Source organism: Aquarana catesbeiana, linkage group LG05 (assembly GCF_042186555.1).
Source record: "Aquarana catesbeiana isolate 2022-GZ linkage group LG05, ASM4218655v1, whole genome shotgun sequence".
In the NCBI taxonomy this organism is placed as follows: domain Eukaryota; kingdom Metazoa; phylum Chordata; class Amphibia; order Anura; family Ranidae; genus Aquarana; species Aquarana catesbeiana.
In genome coordinates, this window is record NC_133328.1 from 191,196,607 (window position 1) to 191,213,138 (window position 16,532).

A 16,532-nucleotide genomic window follows, 5' to 3' on the forward strand; every position below is an offset into this window, starting at 1 on the left:
CATATAATATTAGAGTGCCAGAAAAATAAGAAAAAAACCTCAAAACAACAAGGACATGCGGGCAGACCTTTACCGTGTACATAGTGCCCAGAGGAGGGAAAATTTTGAAACACTATATAAATGGTAAAAATAAGGATGAAAATTGGACAATTTATATTGGACTATTTTTATTGGTGCACATAAATTATTTCACGTTTTTTGGTTGCACATATCCACATACTAGTTTATTCCATTTTTTACATTTTCTTGATTGATCTATTTAATATATATATACATATTCTGTTTTATATTTTTGATTTTCACAGTCCATGTCAGAGGAATTACAGATGCTTATATTTTATACTTAATATTTTTTATGTCACTTGGACTAATTTACATATTTTTTATGTCACTGGGCACGTTAGTGGGATTTTCAAATGTTGAAATTTTTTAATGTCACTTTTATTTACTTTTCATATTTCATATGTATTTTTATTTTTCACCAATGGTGGTGATTTGCACACCCACATCTTACATGATATACGCAATTGAATAGGTTGCAGTATATTAGCAGGAATCTCTCACCAAGCTTGTTGTGGACTTTGGTGTACACTTTTCACACATTGTCATTTTTCTTTTTTTAATATTTTTCATTTTTTTGGTTTTTTCAATTGTCTGTGAACAGCACCATTCCCCTATTAGAACATATTGTAGTACGTGGATTTCCCCCTCAGACGTATAGATTTTGAGGGGGACCCCACGCCATTTTTTTTTACATTTTGACCGGGGTTCCCCTTAATATCCATACCAGACCTGAAGGGCCTGGTATGGAATTTAGGGGGACCCCCCACGTCATTTTTTTTTTTTAATTTTGGTTCGGGGTTCCCCTGTGGGGAATTCCCATGCCATTTCTATCAACAAACTTTTATGTGTATTGTCGGACTGGCAATTCATTAATAGCCGCGAGTAGTTTAAATGGCTTTTTTCCTTTGAAATGTCATTTTGCTGTCAGACTGTTCTAAACCCGGGAAACATGCGCCCCTTTACAGACACACTATAGACACCCCCCAGGTACAAAATTTAAAGGGATATTACACTTTTATTGTTTCCCTTTAAGCATTATTAAAATCACTGCTCCCGAAAAAATGGCCGTTTTTAAAACTTTTTTTTGCATTGATCCATGTCCCCTGAGGCAGGACCCAGGTCCCCAAACACTTTTTATGACAATACCATGAATATAAGCCTTTAAAATTAGCACTTTTGATTTCTACCATAGACTTTTAAAGGGTGTTCCGCGGCATTCGAATTTGCTGAACAACCGATGTTCGACTCGAACTCAAAGCTCATTCCTATTTGTGCGTAGTTTTCATTATGCTTTCTGAATAAATGTACCAAAAGATAATGCGCTAGACTGGTGCACCCTCTTTTCTTTGTGTTTTTTTCTACTACTAGGATATCCCTATCCTGGAGGGCAACAAGGCCGAAAGCCATTATCCAATTTGATCTTTTGGATCACCTAGCCAACACACCTGTGCGCAAGAGCACTTGCTTTTTTTGTTGTCCTGATCTTTCTGTACTGATTGTGCTCCCTCAATTTCAGGTCTGACCATCATTTCCTCAGTTGATCCTTGGATCGTCGTACCCCAAAATTCCTGTGCAGACTTTTCACAACTTTAGTCATGATCTTGGCCTTTCTCACATTTGGGTTTGGGTAAGGTCCATACTTCCCATCACAGTCTGCCCTCTTCAAGATGTCCACCATCTCCACTATCTCTACAAAGGACATATTTGAGGCCTTAAAGCTCTTCCGGGATTGGGACGTTCGTGGCTCCAGGCTTACTTCGTTGCTGCTGCTGTCTGCATGCACCTGCTGTGTCTCCACCATGTGCTCTCTCCACTGAGTCGAAAGACAAGGGGTGGGGAATACACTAGAAAGAACGTCAGGGGTGGGCGGAGTTTCATGCATGCACAGTGTATATAAAGCATTCGGTACAATTTTAAGTTGGTGCATCAGTGGCTTATACTGCTTAGAGATTGAGGCCTATATTGGGTCAAGACTATGAGAGTTTGTCTTGTGTTGTGTCTTGCAGAGAAAATTGATCCCTTCAATGATAGGGAATTTCTAGCAAAATTCATTGATATGTTCAAAAATGCAAACGGGTTCTCCTAAGTGGACTTTTAAGGCACTCTAAATAGTAAGGCAATATACAAAAATATCTATAAAAAAATTACATAAATTTTATTGAAAAACTTTAAAAACAAATATAACAAGGCATTGATTGTTCATACATCACATGTATAATGTTATAGGAGAATAGATAATGAATTCTCTTTACACCCAACGCGTTTCGATATATATGTCAAATTCTTCTTCAGGGGTGTAGAGGTTTAAGAGAACCTAATCTAAAATGAAGTTAAATGTACAGAAAATCAGTTTGAGGGAAAAACCAAGGCACAAAGTTCAAAAGCAAATATTAGGTTTAGGCTTTATATTTTAACACTTACATATAGTTGATTAGTAGAGATGTTTGAACATTGGTTGATTGGTTACCATAGGAACTTGCAATTGGAGTGGCATCAAGTTTTAGGACTGGTAATAAATCAATCATATGCTTGGAAATTGTATGTACAAATGACATGTACAGGAAAAAAGTCTGGTAGAGGGTGGGGGAGGGGTGATCCCTCATGCACTCCATCAGAGGCGGCCGGGCTGAGGGAATGTACTGAGGCAAAGGAGGAATCCCTAGGAGTAAAAAAGAAATATGGAAATGGCAATAGTAAAAAATATGAGTAAGAATAGGAAGGTTAATTCAGATGGTATATCTATTTGTATGTTCATTTATATCTAAATGATGTACTCAGTGTGGTAAAGGGAATAGTGGGAGGATGGCAATATCATCTGCAGAGCAAGTCATAAAATTATCTTGAGAAGTAATATATAGTCTACAAGTTGTGTTTGTATTAATTTAATAGAAAGATTAAATAGTTGGTCTATATCTCTATATAAAATAGGGTAGGAAGGTAAGTATATATATATATATATAATAATACAATAATTAATTTCATATTCCCTATGAGAATAGAGCCTTGCCATCCATAAGCCCACATGGCAATAATGATATAGTTCATATAGAAAAATAGTAATGTAGTACTATGAATGTAGAATCATGATAATATTCAAAAGTAAATGAGATAGATAGATAGCTGTGAATAAGGGCTTCAATGTCTATCATTAGAATGAACAGGGGTAGCAGTTTAGAATAAAATTAAAAAGTGTATACTGAGCGGGGAAATTGAAAACTAGAATAACAATAGATGCAATGTCCTGTATAGGAAAGAGGTACAAATAATCCATCAGAACTTCATCTTTATAATGCATAATTGAATAATACAATTTTATATAAGCATCACAATCTTTGATATCACATAAATTGATGGTATCTATAGAAGCATTGTAATCTAGATTAAACAAACTATTTTTTATATATATATATATATATATATATATATATATATATATATATATATATATATATATATATATACATATTTATTCACCAGAAGCACATCTGATGGACTACACTGTCACAACTATAGGAGTAAGAAGACAGGAAAAGATTCCATTACCAAAAATTAATTGATATAAAGATGGAATTTATCCTCTATTGGTGACAAGAGTCGTCTGATGTAATGTCCACAATGAACGGATGGGAGCAAGGGAGAGATTATCTCTCCATTCCCCCAGATGAAAAGCCCTCAAGGTATGGCTTGAAAGATATAGTATCATTCAAGCCAGGGGGCAGGGTGGCTTTAAGAAAGTAGATCCATTTGACTTCCATCTGGAGGAGGGTCTTATCCCAGTCCCCCCCCCCCCTGGATTGGGGTGTATCCTATCAAGGATTGAAAATTTAATCCTGGGAAAATTTCCACCATGCACGATGGTAACATGGCGTCCAAGGGGGAGGTCTGGATCACAAGTTTGTATGCTGGTAATATGCCTGTAGGCCCTCCTCCAGAATTCCAGCTTGGTTTTTCCAATGTAGAAGAAACTGCAACTACATTGGAGCATATAAATGACTCCAAATTTTTGCAGTTGGCAAAGTGCTTAGGATAAAACACCTTGCCATTAGGTAAAATTGGATTTTTTTGAGTTAACATATACTTGCAATAGTGACAGGCACCGCACATGTAGGTGCCTCTCACTTTACAATGTGTCCTGCTATGTTCACCTTTAAATTCACTACTAACAACTCTATCACCAACAGAGGGGGCTCTTTTGAAAGTAAATAATGTTTTTTCGGGAACAAAGTGGCCTAAAGTTGGGTCTAGAGTCAACATGTGCCAATATTTTTCCACAATAGTTCTAACTTGATGTTGTTGTTGGCTAAACATAGTGATAATTCTTAATGGGTTATTGTCCATGCGTTTAGTGTTATGGAACAAGTTGTTTCTTGGTTTCATTAACACTTGTTTATAAGATCTTTTAAGACAGGCATGTGAATAGCCCCTGGCGAGTAATATAGTACGTAATTTTGCTGCTTCTTTTGTGAAGTGTTCCTCATCAGTACAATTTCGTTTAATTCACAAATATTGGGAATATGGAATGGAGTTGATTAAGGATTGTATATGGTGACTGGTGGCGTGTAGTATTGTATTTCCTGCAGTATCTTTCCTGTACAATTTAGTAGAAAGTTTCCCTTGTTCGTTTCGGTATATTTCTAGATCAAGAAATGTGATAGATTGTCTGTCATAGGACATAGTAAAATTAAGGTTAAAGTTATTTTTATTCATTTGTAAGAGACATTCGTCCAGCATGTGGGAGGGACCATCCCAGAAAATTAGAATATCATCGATATAACGAAGTCATCCCACGATATGACGAGTATAAATTGATAGTTCTTCATCAGTCAGAAACATTTGTTCCCACTCCCCCAGGTACAGGTTAGCATACAATGGGGCATTGATATGTTCAGGGAGCTGCCCTGTCTGTGGCAGCTGAACCACCCGTTTTTTAATAAGCAAAGAGAAAGGCAGCGCAAAACTGCTTGAATTTGTGAAGCATATGATCCCCACTGCAGACATCAAGTATTTAAAGTCCAAAATTGGTGGCGTGAGGAGCACTTATAATAGGGAGCTCAAGAAGGTCCAGGATTCCCTGAGATCAGGAGCAGCAGATGACGTTTATGTACCCAGGCTGTGGTACTATGACAGACTGCATTTTCTGTCAGACCATAGTGAACCCAGGCCAGCACTCTCCAGTCTTCCTTCAACGCAAACCAACCTGGGCCTTTCAGCCAGCAACATGTGGAGGAGCCCAGCTTGAGTCAGGTATAGCATTCTTAAAAATATTTCTGGTAGTCAAATTATTCAAGTTAAATATTATTTTGATCACTAATTTATGATTTCACAAAGTGTTTTACATATCAATAGACAGTAGTAGACAAAAATGATTGTGACAAAAATGAAAAATGCTGGGGTCAGAATGATAGTCGTTTCTATTTATTAACATTCAGTTTGCAACAGTCATGAGCTGAAAATTGTGTGTGATTGCTGAACAAAAAAACTAAAACTATGTCCCTTTTTCATACACAGGAAAGCCTCAGCCAGGCAGTGGAAAGTGGCAGCCAGGAGGTGGCCGGGCCCAGTAGCCTGTCCGAATCCCAGATCCCTCCCCTCCACATTCCAACAAAAAGTCCCAAGAAGAGGAGTAACCTGGAGGAGGCTGCAATTGGACTATTTTGGAAAGCTACTGCGGCCCTCAAAACCCCCCCCCCCAATAATCAAGAGGAATATGCCCCTAAATAAGGGGTTGAGGGGCAAACTCACAAACCAAAGCCACGTTTGTGAGTTCAATCATGGTCCTCCCCCTCTATCTCCTGCCACAACTACAACACCAGAGCCACAGCCTGAAAGGAAGCCTGGAAGGAAGTGTGTAAGGAAGACAAGAAAGTGATGGCCTGGGTTCAGTCTGGTCTGACAAAAGACGCAAGCTATTGTATGACCACAACCTGGGGACATATATGTCATCTGCTGCTGTTCCTGATCTCTTGTAGCCCTGGACCGGATTGTGCTCACTATTATAAGGACTCCTCAGGCCACCAATTTTTACTGTAAAATTATTGATGTCTTTATTGATTGTGTGTCAGAAATTCCGATGGAAAAAGTCAGAAGGAGCCTACACATAGTTGGAATTTCTGACAACAAGCTCCGATCGCACATTTGCCATTGGAAAATCCTATCGTGCGTACAGGGCATTAGGAATAACTCACTTAAATCTGTCCAAACCAGAGTCTAGTAGACTTCCCAGGTAAGATAAAGTTTGAAACATAAAATCATAAATTATAATATAATAACTATAAATAATAACAAATAATAAATAATAATAATACATTTTATTCAATACATTTTAGTCAATAATATAATCAAACCAAAAACACTAAACTTTTTTTTGGCCAAACAAAGGGTGCAATATTACTAGTCATATTGCTTCAGTAAACATTCCGGGTATAGTAAATTTTGAAACATGGGACTGCAAAAAGTCCAGCGTCACAATCAGGACAATAGAATCTGGTTTCCTTTCAGATTATCCTTCCAGTGTCATCACGCTTTGAACAACAAACTACGCACATCCTTGTGGGTGCTGCCTTTTTTTCAGTTGGTGGGATGTGGTCAATAAAGTGACGACCAGTCAGGCATGCCGGGTTGACAACACCAGCAGCATGACGTCCAGCTCTGTTTACAGCCGTTGGTGTTTGGTGGTTCAGAAAGATATGTTCTGCAACTTTCCAAACAAAGTCAGCATGAACTTTGTCACTCTTTTTTTAGTAGGATGAAGGCATTCCATAGGCATTGCTCAAGAAGATGCATGAAGATCTTCTCAGAATACTTTTTTTGTTGTTTTCTCATGGCTGGATAAAATGTCATTGCCTGGTCGGCTCTGTCAACACCTCCCATGGTGTTGTTGTAGTCTATAACCACTTGTGGTTTCATGATGTCTTTCCCACCTTTTGTGTGTACCATGACAGCAGAGGTGTTATGGATTGTACTCATTAGGCACACATCTTTTTTGTCACGCCATCGAAGTGCCATCATTTTGCCTTTCTGCCAGGCAACCATTTCTCCCGTCTTGAGCTTCTTATTGCCAAAGGTTGGCGGCATGTCATGCCAGTTAGCCCTAACGGTTTCATAGGCATCCGTTTTGTTCTGGAACTCATAAAGTTCAGGAGATGTGTAAAAATTGTCTGTAGTTACACAATAGCCCTGATTTAGCAATGGTTCAATCAATGAAAGAACTGAAGAGGTTGCCATTCCATAATGACTGTATTAAGAATGTATGTAGGCCATTAGACTTTCGTCTATGCTGATGTCTCTATCTGGCACATAGCTCTGTTGGAAATGTTTCATAATCATTTGATATACCTCCCAAATTTTGAGTTTGGGTGCTGGATAAGTAGTTTTGTCAAATGCTTCATTATTTTCAAAGTGCAAATATTTCATTATGAGGGAAAATTTGTACTCCGACATGACCGTGCCAAAGAATGGAGTGGCTAGTAATTTATTGGTTGTCCAGTACCACTTTTGCAGGGGTTTCCTCACCACTCCCTGAAGAATTATAAGGCCCAGAAATTTCCAGATGTCCTCTTTGGTCACTGGTTCTCACTTTCTGCTCCTTCAAAACCTCCGATATGTAGCAGCTTCTTGCTCCTGGTACCGGTTTGTCTCCATAACTATTTTTTCAATGACCTCATCGGTCAAAAATAGTTGGAGGTATGCCAAGGTGTTGTCATCTTCAACATCCACTTTGATACCAGGTGCTCCAGTAAATGGGAATCTTGGTGGCGCTACTAGATCCGTACCACAGTCGATAGAGCACCAAGTCTGCACATCACTGATGTCAGTCACAGGATCGTCACAGAAATCACTTTCTGTGTCTGATGACGAACCTCCCCATGAATCACTATCACTCAATTCTGCAAGTGATTCTGTATCGCTATCACTGTTTTCCAGCACGTCATAAACTGCTTTTGAGGTAGAGGTGTGCTTTTTTGATGCCATGGTCATTCTGCAGTTTCCAGGCAGAAAGTACAGTAAAACTGCAGGCAAGTTCACTGGATAAAGCACTGGGGGACAAACTGAGGTCAATTTATTGTATACAGTAATATAATCCAATAAGATTACAATGTATGGCGTGTGTTGTGTTTTACACTTTTTGAATCTGCTGCCGGTTCCACTCCCTGCGTCGCAACGCTCGCAGGGAAGGGAAGCCAGATCACACAGAACATCGAGTGGAGGATGCGTACACAGCGGGAGTACATCGCGGGATCCCAGGGACAAGATAAGAAACCCCTTCCAGGATCCAGCAAAGCAGTCCCGAGTGTGGCTCAGGGTTACCGCTAATGGTACTGAAATCTCACCCCGAGCCACACTCCGGAATTCCGCCAAGGAGGTTAAATGGTGATTGGGCCTATCAGGTAGTGTGATATATCACTCCAAATGTCAGATAGAGATTAAAAATTCTAGTGTCAGGCCTCCTCTTTAACTCTAAATTGGCAACCTGGCTTTTAAATGCTTTTAAATTGTTGCCCATGGAAAATTTTAGGTTCTGTAGTTTGTTGACATTTCACAGGCATGCAAAATTCTAAATCTTGACATGTTTGGTATCATTTACAGGGTGCATCATTATCTTTTTCTTTACCAATTCAGTATTATATTGTGTGTGTGTGTGCACTAAAATTCATTTAAGTGTATTTTTTCCCGAAAATTTGCTTTTCATAAATGGTTTGGACAAATATTGTGCAACATAAAAATTCTCAACAATGACTATTTATTCCCAAAGAATCTGCTTTCAGAAAATATATAATGTTATGTGTATAAATATAATCATTTTGTACTTTTCTATTAAAAAAAATGCTGATTTTAACCACATGCCGACCAGGCCATAGCCGAAAGACGGCTACAGCATGGTCGGTTTACTCTGGGAGGGCGTTCATGGACTTCCTCACAGAATCGCGCCCCCTGTAGCGTGCACCCAGGAATATCCGTGACCGTCGGGTCCTTCAGACCCGCCACGTCACAAAATGGGCTAAAGGGCCAATGACAGCGGCACTTTACCACATGATCGCTCCCTCCAATGATGGAGCGATCACTTGTCAACAAACAGGAGCTTGTCTGGTGCAGCTCCTCCCCTCTCCTCGCACTGATCGGTACAGTTTGCGAGGAGAGGAGGGAGCCGGTGCAGCAGTGCTGTTGGCTGTCTCTGGAGTGCCCACAGTGCTGATCTGTGCCCATCCATGCTCCATCCATTCATCCATCCCTGGCTCATCCATGCTCATATGTGCCCATCTATACTTCATCCATCCCTGTCTCATCCATGATCCATTCATCCCTGGCTCCTCTGTGCTCCATCCATCCGTGCTCATCCATGCTCCATTCATCCCTGGCTCATCTGTGCTCCATCCATCCTCATTTATTCTCAATCCATCCCTGGCTCATCCATGCTCTATCCATCCCTGGCTTACCCATGCTCCATTCATCCCTGGCTCATCTGTGCTCCATCCATTCATGCTCATTCATTCTCCATCCATCCCTGGCTCATCTGTGCTCCATCCATCCCTGGCTCATCCATGCTCCATCCGTGCTCAATCCCTGGCTCATCCATGCTCTATCCATCCCTGGCTTACCCATGCTCCATTCATCCCTGGCTCATCTGTGCTCCATCCATTCATGCTCATTCATTCTCCATCCATCCCTGGCTCATCTGTGCTCCATCCATCCATGCTCATTCATTCTCCATCCATCCCTGGCTCATCTGTGCTCCATCCATCCCTGGCTCATCCATGCTCTATCCGTGCTCATCCATGCTCAATCCCTGGCTCATCCATGCTCCATCCATCCCTGGCTCATCTGTGCTCCATCCATCCCTAGCTCATCCGTGCTCCATCCATCCGTGCTCATCCATGCTCCATCCATGCTCCATCCATACTTATCCATGCTCCATCCATCCCTGGCTCATCCGTGCTCCATCTATCCATGCTCATCCATGCTTCATCCATCCCTGGCTCATCCATGCTCCATCCATCTGTCGTCATTCATTCTCCATCCATCCCTGGCTCATCTGTGCTCCATGCATCCCTGGCTCATCCGTGCTCCATCCGTGCTCATCCATGCTCAATCCCTGGCTCATCCATGCTCCATCCATCCCGGCTCATCCATGCTCAATCCCTGGCTCATCCATGCTCCATCCATCTGTGTTCATCCATGCTCCATCCGTGCTTATCCACGCTCCATCCATCCCTGGCTCATCCATGCTCCATCTGTGCTCATCCATGCGCCATCCATGCTCATCCATGTTTATCCATGCTCCATCCGTGTTCATCCATGCCCATCCATGCCTCATCTGTGCTCATCCATGCCACAGCCATGCCACATAAGTGCTCATCTGTGCCACATCAGTGCTCATCTGTGCCACATCAGTGCTCATCCGTGCCACATCTTTGCCACTACAGTGCCCATCAGTGTCTCACAAAAGTGTAATAGGTAGTCAAATTAGATTTGAAATGTATGTCCTTAAAGTTGTTCCCTGAATATTGGGCCTCTGTATGTGGCCAGGCTGTGGAAAAGTCTCCCACATGTGGTATCACCATACTCAGGAGGAGTAGCAGAATATATTTTGGGGTGTCATTTTTGCTATATACATGCTATGTGTTAGAAATATCTTATAAATGGACGACTTTCTGTAAAAAAAATGCGTTTTCATTTTCTTTCCATGTTTTCCAAAAACTTGTGGAAAAAAATCGCATGTTCAAAAGACTCATTATGCCTTATAGAATAGGGGTGACATGGGGTCATTTTGTGGACATTTCCATTGTCCTAGTGCTCCAGGGCCTTCAAAAGTGTAACAAGTAGTCAAAAAATGAAATGTGTTATTTATGTCCCTAGAATGCCTGACATTGCTCCCTGCATGTTGGGCCTCTGTATGTGGCCAGGCTGTGTAAATGTCTCACACGCGTGGTATTGTCATACTCAGGAGAAGTAGTAGAATGTGTTTTGGGTTATAATTTGTGGTATGCATATGCCATGTGAGAGAAATAACCTGTTCATATGACAATTCTGTGAAAAAAAATAGAGAAAAAAAATCTTCATGTTGCAAAGAATTGTGGGAAAAAATTACAACTTCAAAAAACTCACAATGCCTCTTACTAAATACCTTGGAATGTCTACTTTCCAAAAAAGGGTCATTTGGGGGGTATTTGTACTTTCCTGGCTTGCTAATGTCTCAAGAAATGAGATAGGCCGTCAGTAAATCATGTGTGATCGGGTGAGATCAATTTGCAGTGATTGGCACCATAGCCAGTGATGGCGAACCTTGGCACCCCAGATGTTTTGGAACTACATTTCCCATGATGCTCAACTACACTGCAGAGTGCATGAGCATCATGGGAAATGTAGTTCCAAAACATCTGGGGTACCAAGGTTCGCCATCACTGTTGTAGACTCTATAACTTTCACACAGACCAAATATTACACTGATTTGGGTTATTTTTACCAAAGATATGTGGCAGTATAAATTTTGGCCAAAATTTATGAAAAAAAAATACTAATTTGCTAAATTTTTTAACCGAAAAAAAGGAAAATGCTTTTTTTTTTTACAATTTTTTTGTCTTTTTTCATTTATAGCGCAAAAAATAAAAAACCCAGTGGTGATCAAATACCACCAAAAGAAAGCTCTATTTGTGTGAAAAAGTACAAAAAATTAATATGGGTAGCATGTTGCCTGACTGAGTATTTGTCACTCAAAATGTGAGAGCACTGAAAGCTGAAAATTGGTCTGGTTAGGAAGGAAGTTTAAGTGCCCAGTGGTCAAGTGGTTAACAAGTATGTGAGAAATGTCATAATTGCCCTGGGTGGCAAGTAAGAAATAAAATCATAGATATTAATGGCTTGTTTTGTCTAGGAGTAAAAAAAAAGGTCAGTTACTTATCTTATTCCTCACTTCCCTGGTAGTTGGCACTATTCTTCACTGTCCAAGGCTCCTGTACCATGGTCCTACTTTGTACAGCACATGATCATGGCAGAGACCTACAACCGAAACCATAGCGAGGAGGAGCGGCTTCAGGGACTGGTCTTATTAGAGATATATTATTAGATTATTGATTTTTTATATACTTATAAAAATGATTCTGTTGGTTTGTAATTTTAACATAAACATTTTATAATTTTCAACATAAAAATAAATGTTAATAATTTACTTTGATATTTTAGGTACCTTACTTAATTTTCATTAGTTCTTAAAACACATATTTTACATTTACAAAAATAATGTATACTATTGAGTAATCTAGACAAAACTTTTAAGGTATGTGCATTTCCATATTCTAATTGAGTTACATTTACTTAAAAAAAATATTTTTTCATTTGACTGAAATTGCAGGATGCGGGGCAGGAGGCGGAGCCTAGCGGAGCAGACATGCATTGTTAGAGCTCCACACCGCTGAGGAGAGAAGAGAAGGACAAAGCGGAGCCTGCAGGCTCAAAAGGTATCCATTTGAACCTTTTTGCCCCAGGGAACAAACTGTGAAAGTTTGGGCAGGAAATATGGTACTGGGAGGAAACCGTGGCAGAAATAAAAATCACCTCACAAAGAGCTCACAGGCACTCACTGCAGCTGAAGCAGCTTCAGTCACCTCACAAGATACAGCATCAGGGCGCTCTCACAGACAGAAAATGTCACAGCAAGACTCTCCATTTGAGTCAGATACAGAACAAATCCTCTCACAAACTTCTCCACAAGCCTCCTCAGTATCCCCAGTAATATTATTACAATTTGAAAAGATGCTTCATAAGGCTTTAAAACAAACCTCAGACCAAATAACAAACAGCCTAACCAAAGAAATAAGAGAGCTGGGAAACCGCACCGCAGCCTTAGAAATAAAAATGGATGAAATTGAAATTACAACCCAAGAAAATATAACAGAATTGGAACAATTAAAAAAAGAGAATTTAATACTTCAAACTAAGCTCGAAGATTACGAAAATAGAGCCAGACGTTCAAACTTGCGCATAAGGGGAATACCTGAAACTGTGACAGACCTGCAATCTACTATTACTGCTCTATTACAAGAACTAAAGCCAGATATCCCTATTGAACGTTTAGAACTGGACAGAGTACACAGAGCCCTCACAGCCAAAAAGAAAGATGGACCCCCACGTGATATAATCACAAAATTTCATTATTACAGAACGAAAGAACAAATACTAATTGCTGCAAGAGAAAAAAAGGAACTTAATTTTCAAGGACACAATTATCAAATTTTTGCTGACCTATCCCAACTTACTATTACTAAAAGACGATCCATGAAACCCCAACTAATGGAACTGCAACGCCACAACATTATGTATCAATGGGGCTTCCCCTTTTCAGTCAGATTTAACTACCAAGGTACAATTTACAGAAGCAGATCAGCAGATGAACTACAACAAACCCTTTTAAAATTAAATCTGACAGAACCCACAAGCAGCAACACTCCCACACGCAGAAGAATGGCATCATCTTCACCTTCAAGCAGCACCCAGAAAATTCCAGAACAAAATGGGAATCATCATTCTCACAAAAGAGGCCGTTATGCCACATCATCCATGGACCAAGAAGATTCAATGGACTGACATCCTAATTCCTGATATCTCTTCATTTATTATACTAAGAGATGGTTCTCTATAAAAAACCTATATTTATAACTGAATGTAACAGCATTCTGATAGTCACACACTGTGTGGAATCATGTTACATTCCAGTTATATTTCTTATTACTTCTGATTCATATAGCCTTAGAATATATAAGTGAAATAAGGAAATTCTTGTTCAGTTATATATTATCAGGTAATAACAATAGATTTATTACTTTTTAGGACAAATATGTTCAATAATCCAGAAGTAATGGAAGCTTTTTTTTTTTTTTTTTCTTTCTTTTCTTAAAACAAATATATTATTACCTAACTAGTTCCTAGAATTATGTTTTTGTTTATTCTAATCTGAAGCAATACAACCTCAATTTTATGAATTAACATATCTAAACAGTTACATATGAATAAAATATGTAATTGTTTACTCTAAAAGGGTTAAAATCCCCAAATAATTCAAACTATCTTCATCAATACCAAAGTTATTAACAGTACCTTTCTAACTGAATTATTTAGCCTAGGGCAAGACTAACCATATACAACCACCCTGGAATAAATAATTTCAACAAAAACTATATTCTGCACTCCAACTAATGAAACATCATTTTGATGTCTTTTGACATAGCACTTCTCTCCTGTAAGCGGAAGATCTGTGTACCCCCATTAGCCCTCCTCATTCTCCCAACCATATTATGTGGGAGTGTGACGAAGGCACTTATTCCCCTGAGAGAGATATTTATTCTCTTTCACGGGTAAATTGTGATTACTTGCAAAAGATAATTTATACAATGTATCATCTAATCTCATATGTTTTTTGTTTACTCTTTACTCCAGAATTCACTGGTTTCTTTTCTATCTATTCATCTCTTCAGTCCACACAGGTTGATCTGCGCAGTCAGCTCTGCATAACAAAAAGTAAGTCAAAACTATTTGATCTATTGCCATGGCACCACTGAATATACTTTCCCTGAATGTTCAGGGAATAAATGTCCCTCAAAAAAGGACCAAAGCCTTCCGTACTTTCCATAACAAGAAGGCTCACATAGTATGCCTCCAAGAAACACACTTCACCAAAGATTCTACTCCAAAATATATTTCTCCTTTTTATCAACAAATTTACACGGCTTCTGCCTGTACCAAGCAAAGGGGAACTCTAATTGCCTTTCACCGATCCACACCATTCACCTTATCATCAGAAATTAAAGACCCAGAAGGTAGATACCTGATACTCATGGGTTATATAATGGATACAGCAATCATGGTGATTTCCTACTACGCTCCTAACAAACAACCTACACCATTCCTCTCACATATATTACAAGTGATTAATACACACAAAATAGGAACAGTGATAATGTGTGGGGATTGGAACCAGGTCCTCCTCCCATTTCTAGATAAATCACCTTTTACACCATCCAAAATAACCTCTAGATTACCTTTTTCTCAACTTCTTTCCAAATACAATCTGGTAGATTCATGGAGAGAAAGTAACCCAATGAAAAAGAAATTCACTTATTTCTCGCACCCTCATCAAACCTTCACCAGAATAGATCATATTTTTCTAACAATAGGAATGATACCAGAAATTATTGCATCAGATATAATTCCGATTCCGTGGTCTGATCATAATGCAGTATACACTACTATAGCCTCAGCCATACCAAAAACGCATGACCCAACGTGGTACTTACCGGACATAATGCTCAAAAACCCACTACATCAGATGGCCATTGAACAAGCTTTAAAGGAATACATATCAATTAATAATACAACAGACATCTCCCCAATAACACTGTGGGAAGCTCATAAGCCTGTCTTGCGTGGTACAATACAAAGACAAATGGCACTATTTAAACGGGAATGCAAAAATCTAGCAAAAAAACTAGAACTCAATTTTAATGCAGCCTACATATCATTTCAAAATAATCCATCTCAGAGTACAAAATCTCATCTGGAAAAATCTAGATTGGAATACGATCTATTTCTCACTGAGTCAGTTGATAAATCCCTCAAACGCTCCAAACACAATTTCTACATGAATACAAACAAACCAGGTACATATTTGGCTCGGGCATTAAATTCAACTAACAAATCTTTCAAACCAATACGTTTGAAATTATCAAAAAATGTTTACACTTGTAATCCAGTTAAAATAGTCCATAAATTTCACTCACATCTCGCAACTTTATACAAGACAAACAATGAATTTAATCCTACAGAGGCTGAATCCTTCTTCTCAAAAATAACCTTACCTGAGTTATCTCAGAATCAAAAAAGCAGTTTGGATGAGCCTATAACTATAGATGAAGTTGCTAATGCCATAAAAGACCTAAAACTTAACAAAAGACCAGGCCCAGACGGCTACTCGGCTTTATACTATAAAACATTCTCAGAAATACTCTCTCCCATTCTCACTGAAACTTTTAACAAACTTCTAGATGGACATTCTTTTCGGCAAGAAACACTAATGGCAATTGTTTGTATGATCCCAAAACCCCTTTCTGATGATACTTCCTGTGTGAATTATCGGCCTATCTCTCTTTTAAACCTCGATATTAAATTATTAGCAAAAATAATAGCAAAACGCCTCAATAGCATTATAGGAAAATTAATACATAGAGATCAAGTAGGCTTCATGCCAAATAGACAGGCAGGCGATAATATACGCAGGGCAGTGTTATTGGCACATATTGCTAAAAAACGGAAAATCCCTTTATGTTTTCTATCTCTCGATATTAAGAGGGCATTTGACACAGTATCCTGGCAATATATGCAATATTCATTACAAAAATGGGGTTTTGGACCCCACTTTTTAACATGGATCAAAGCATTATATAATAAACCCAAAGCCTATATAAAATATGCTGGATAAAAAT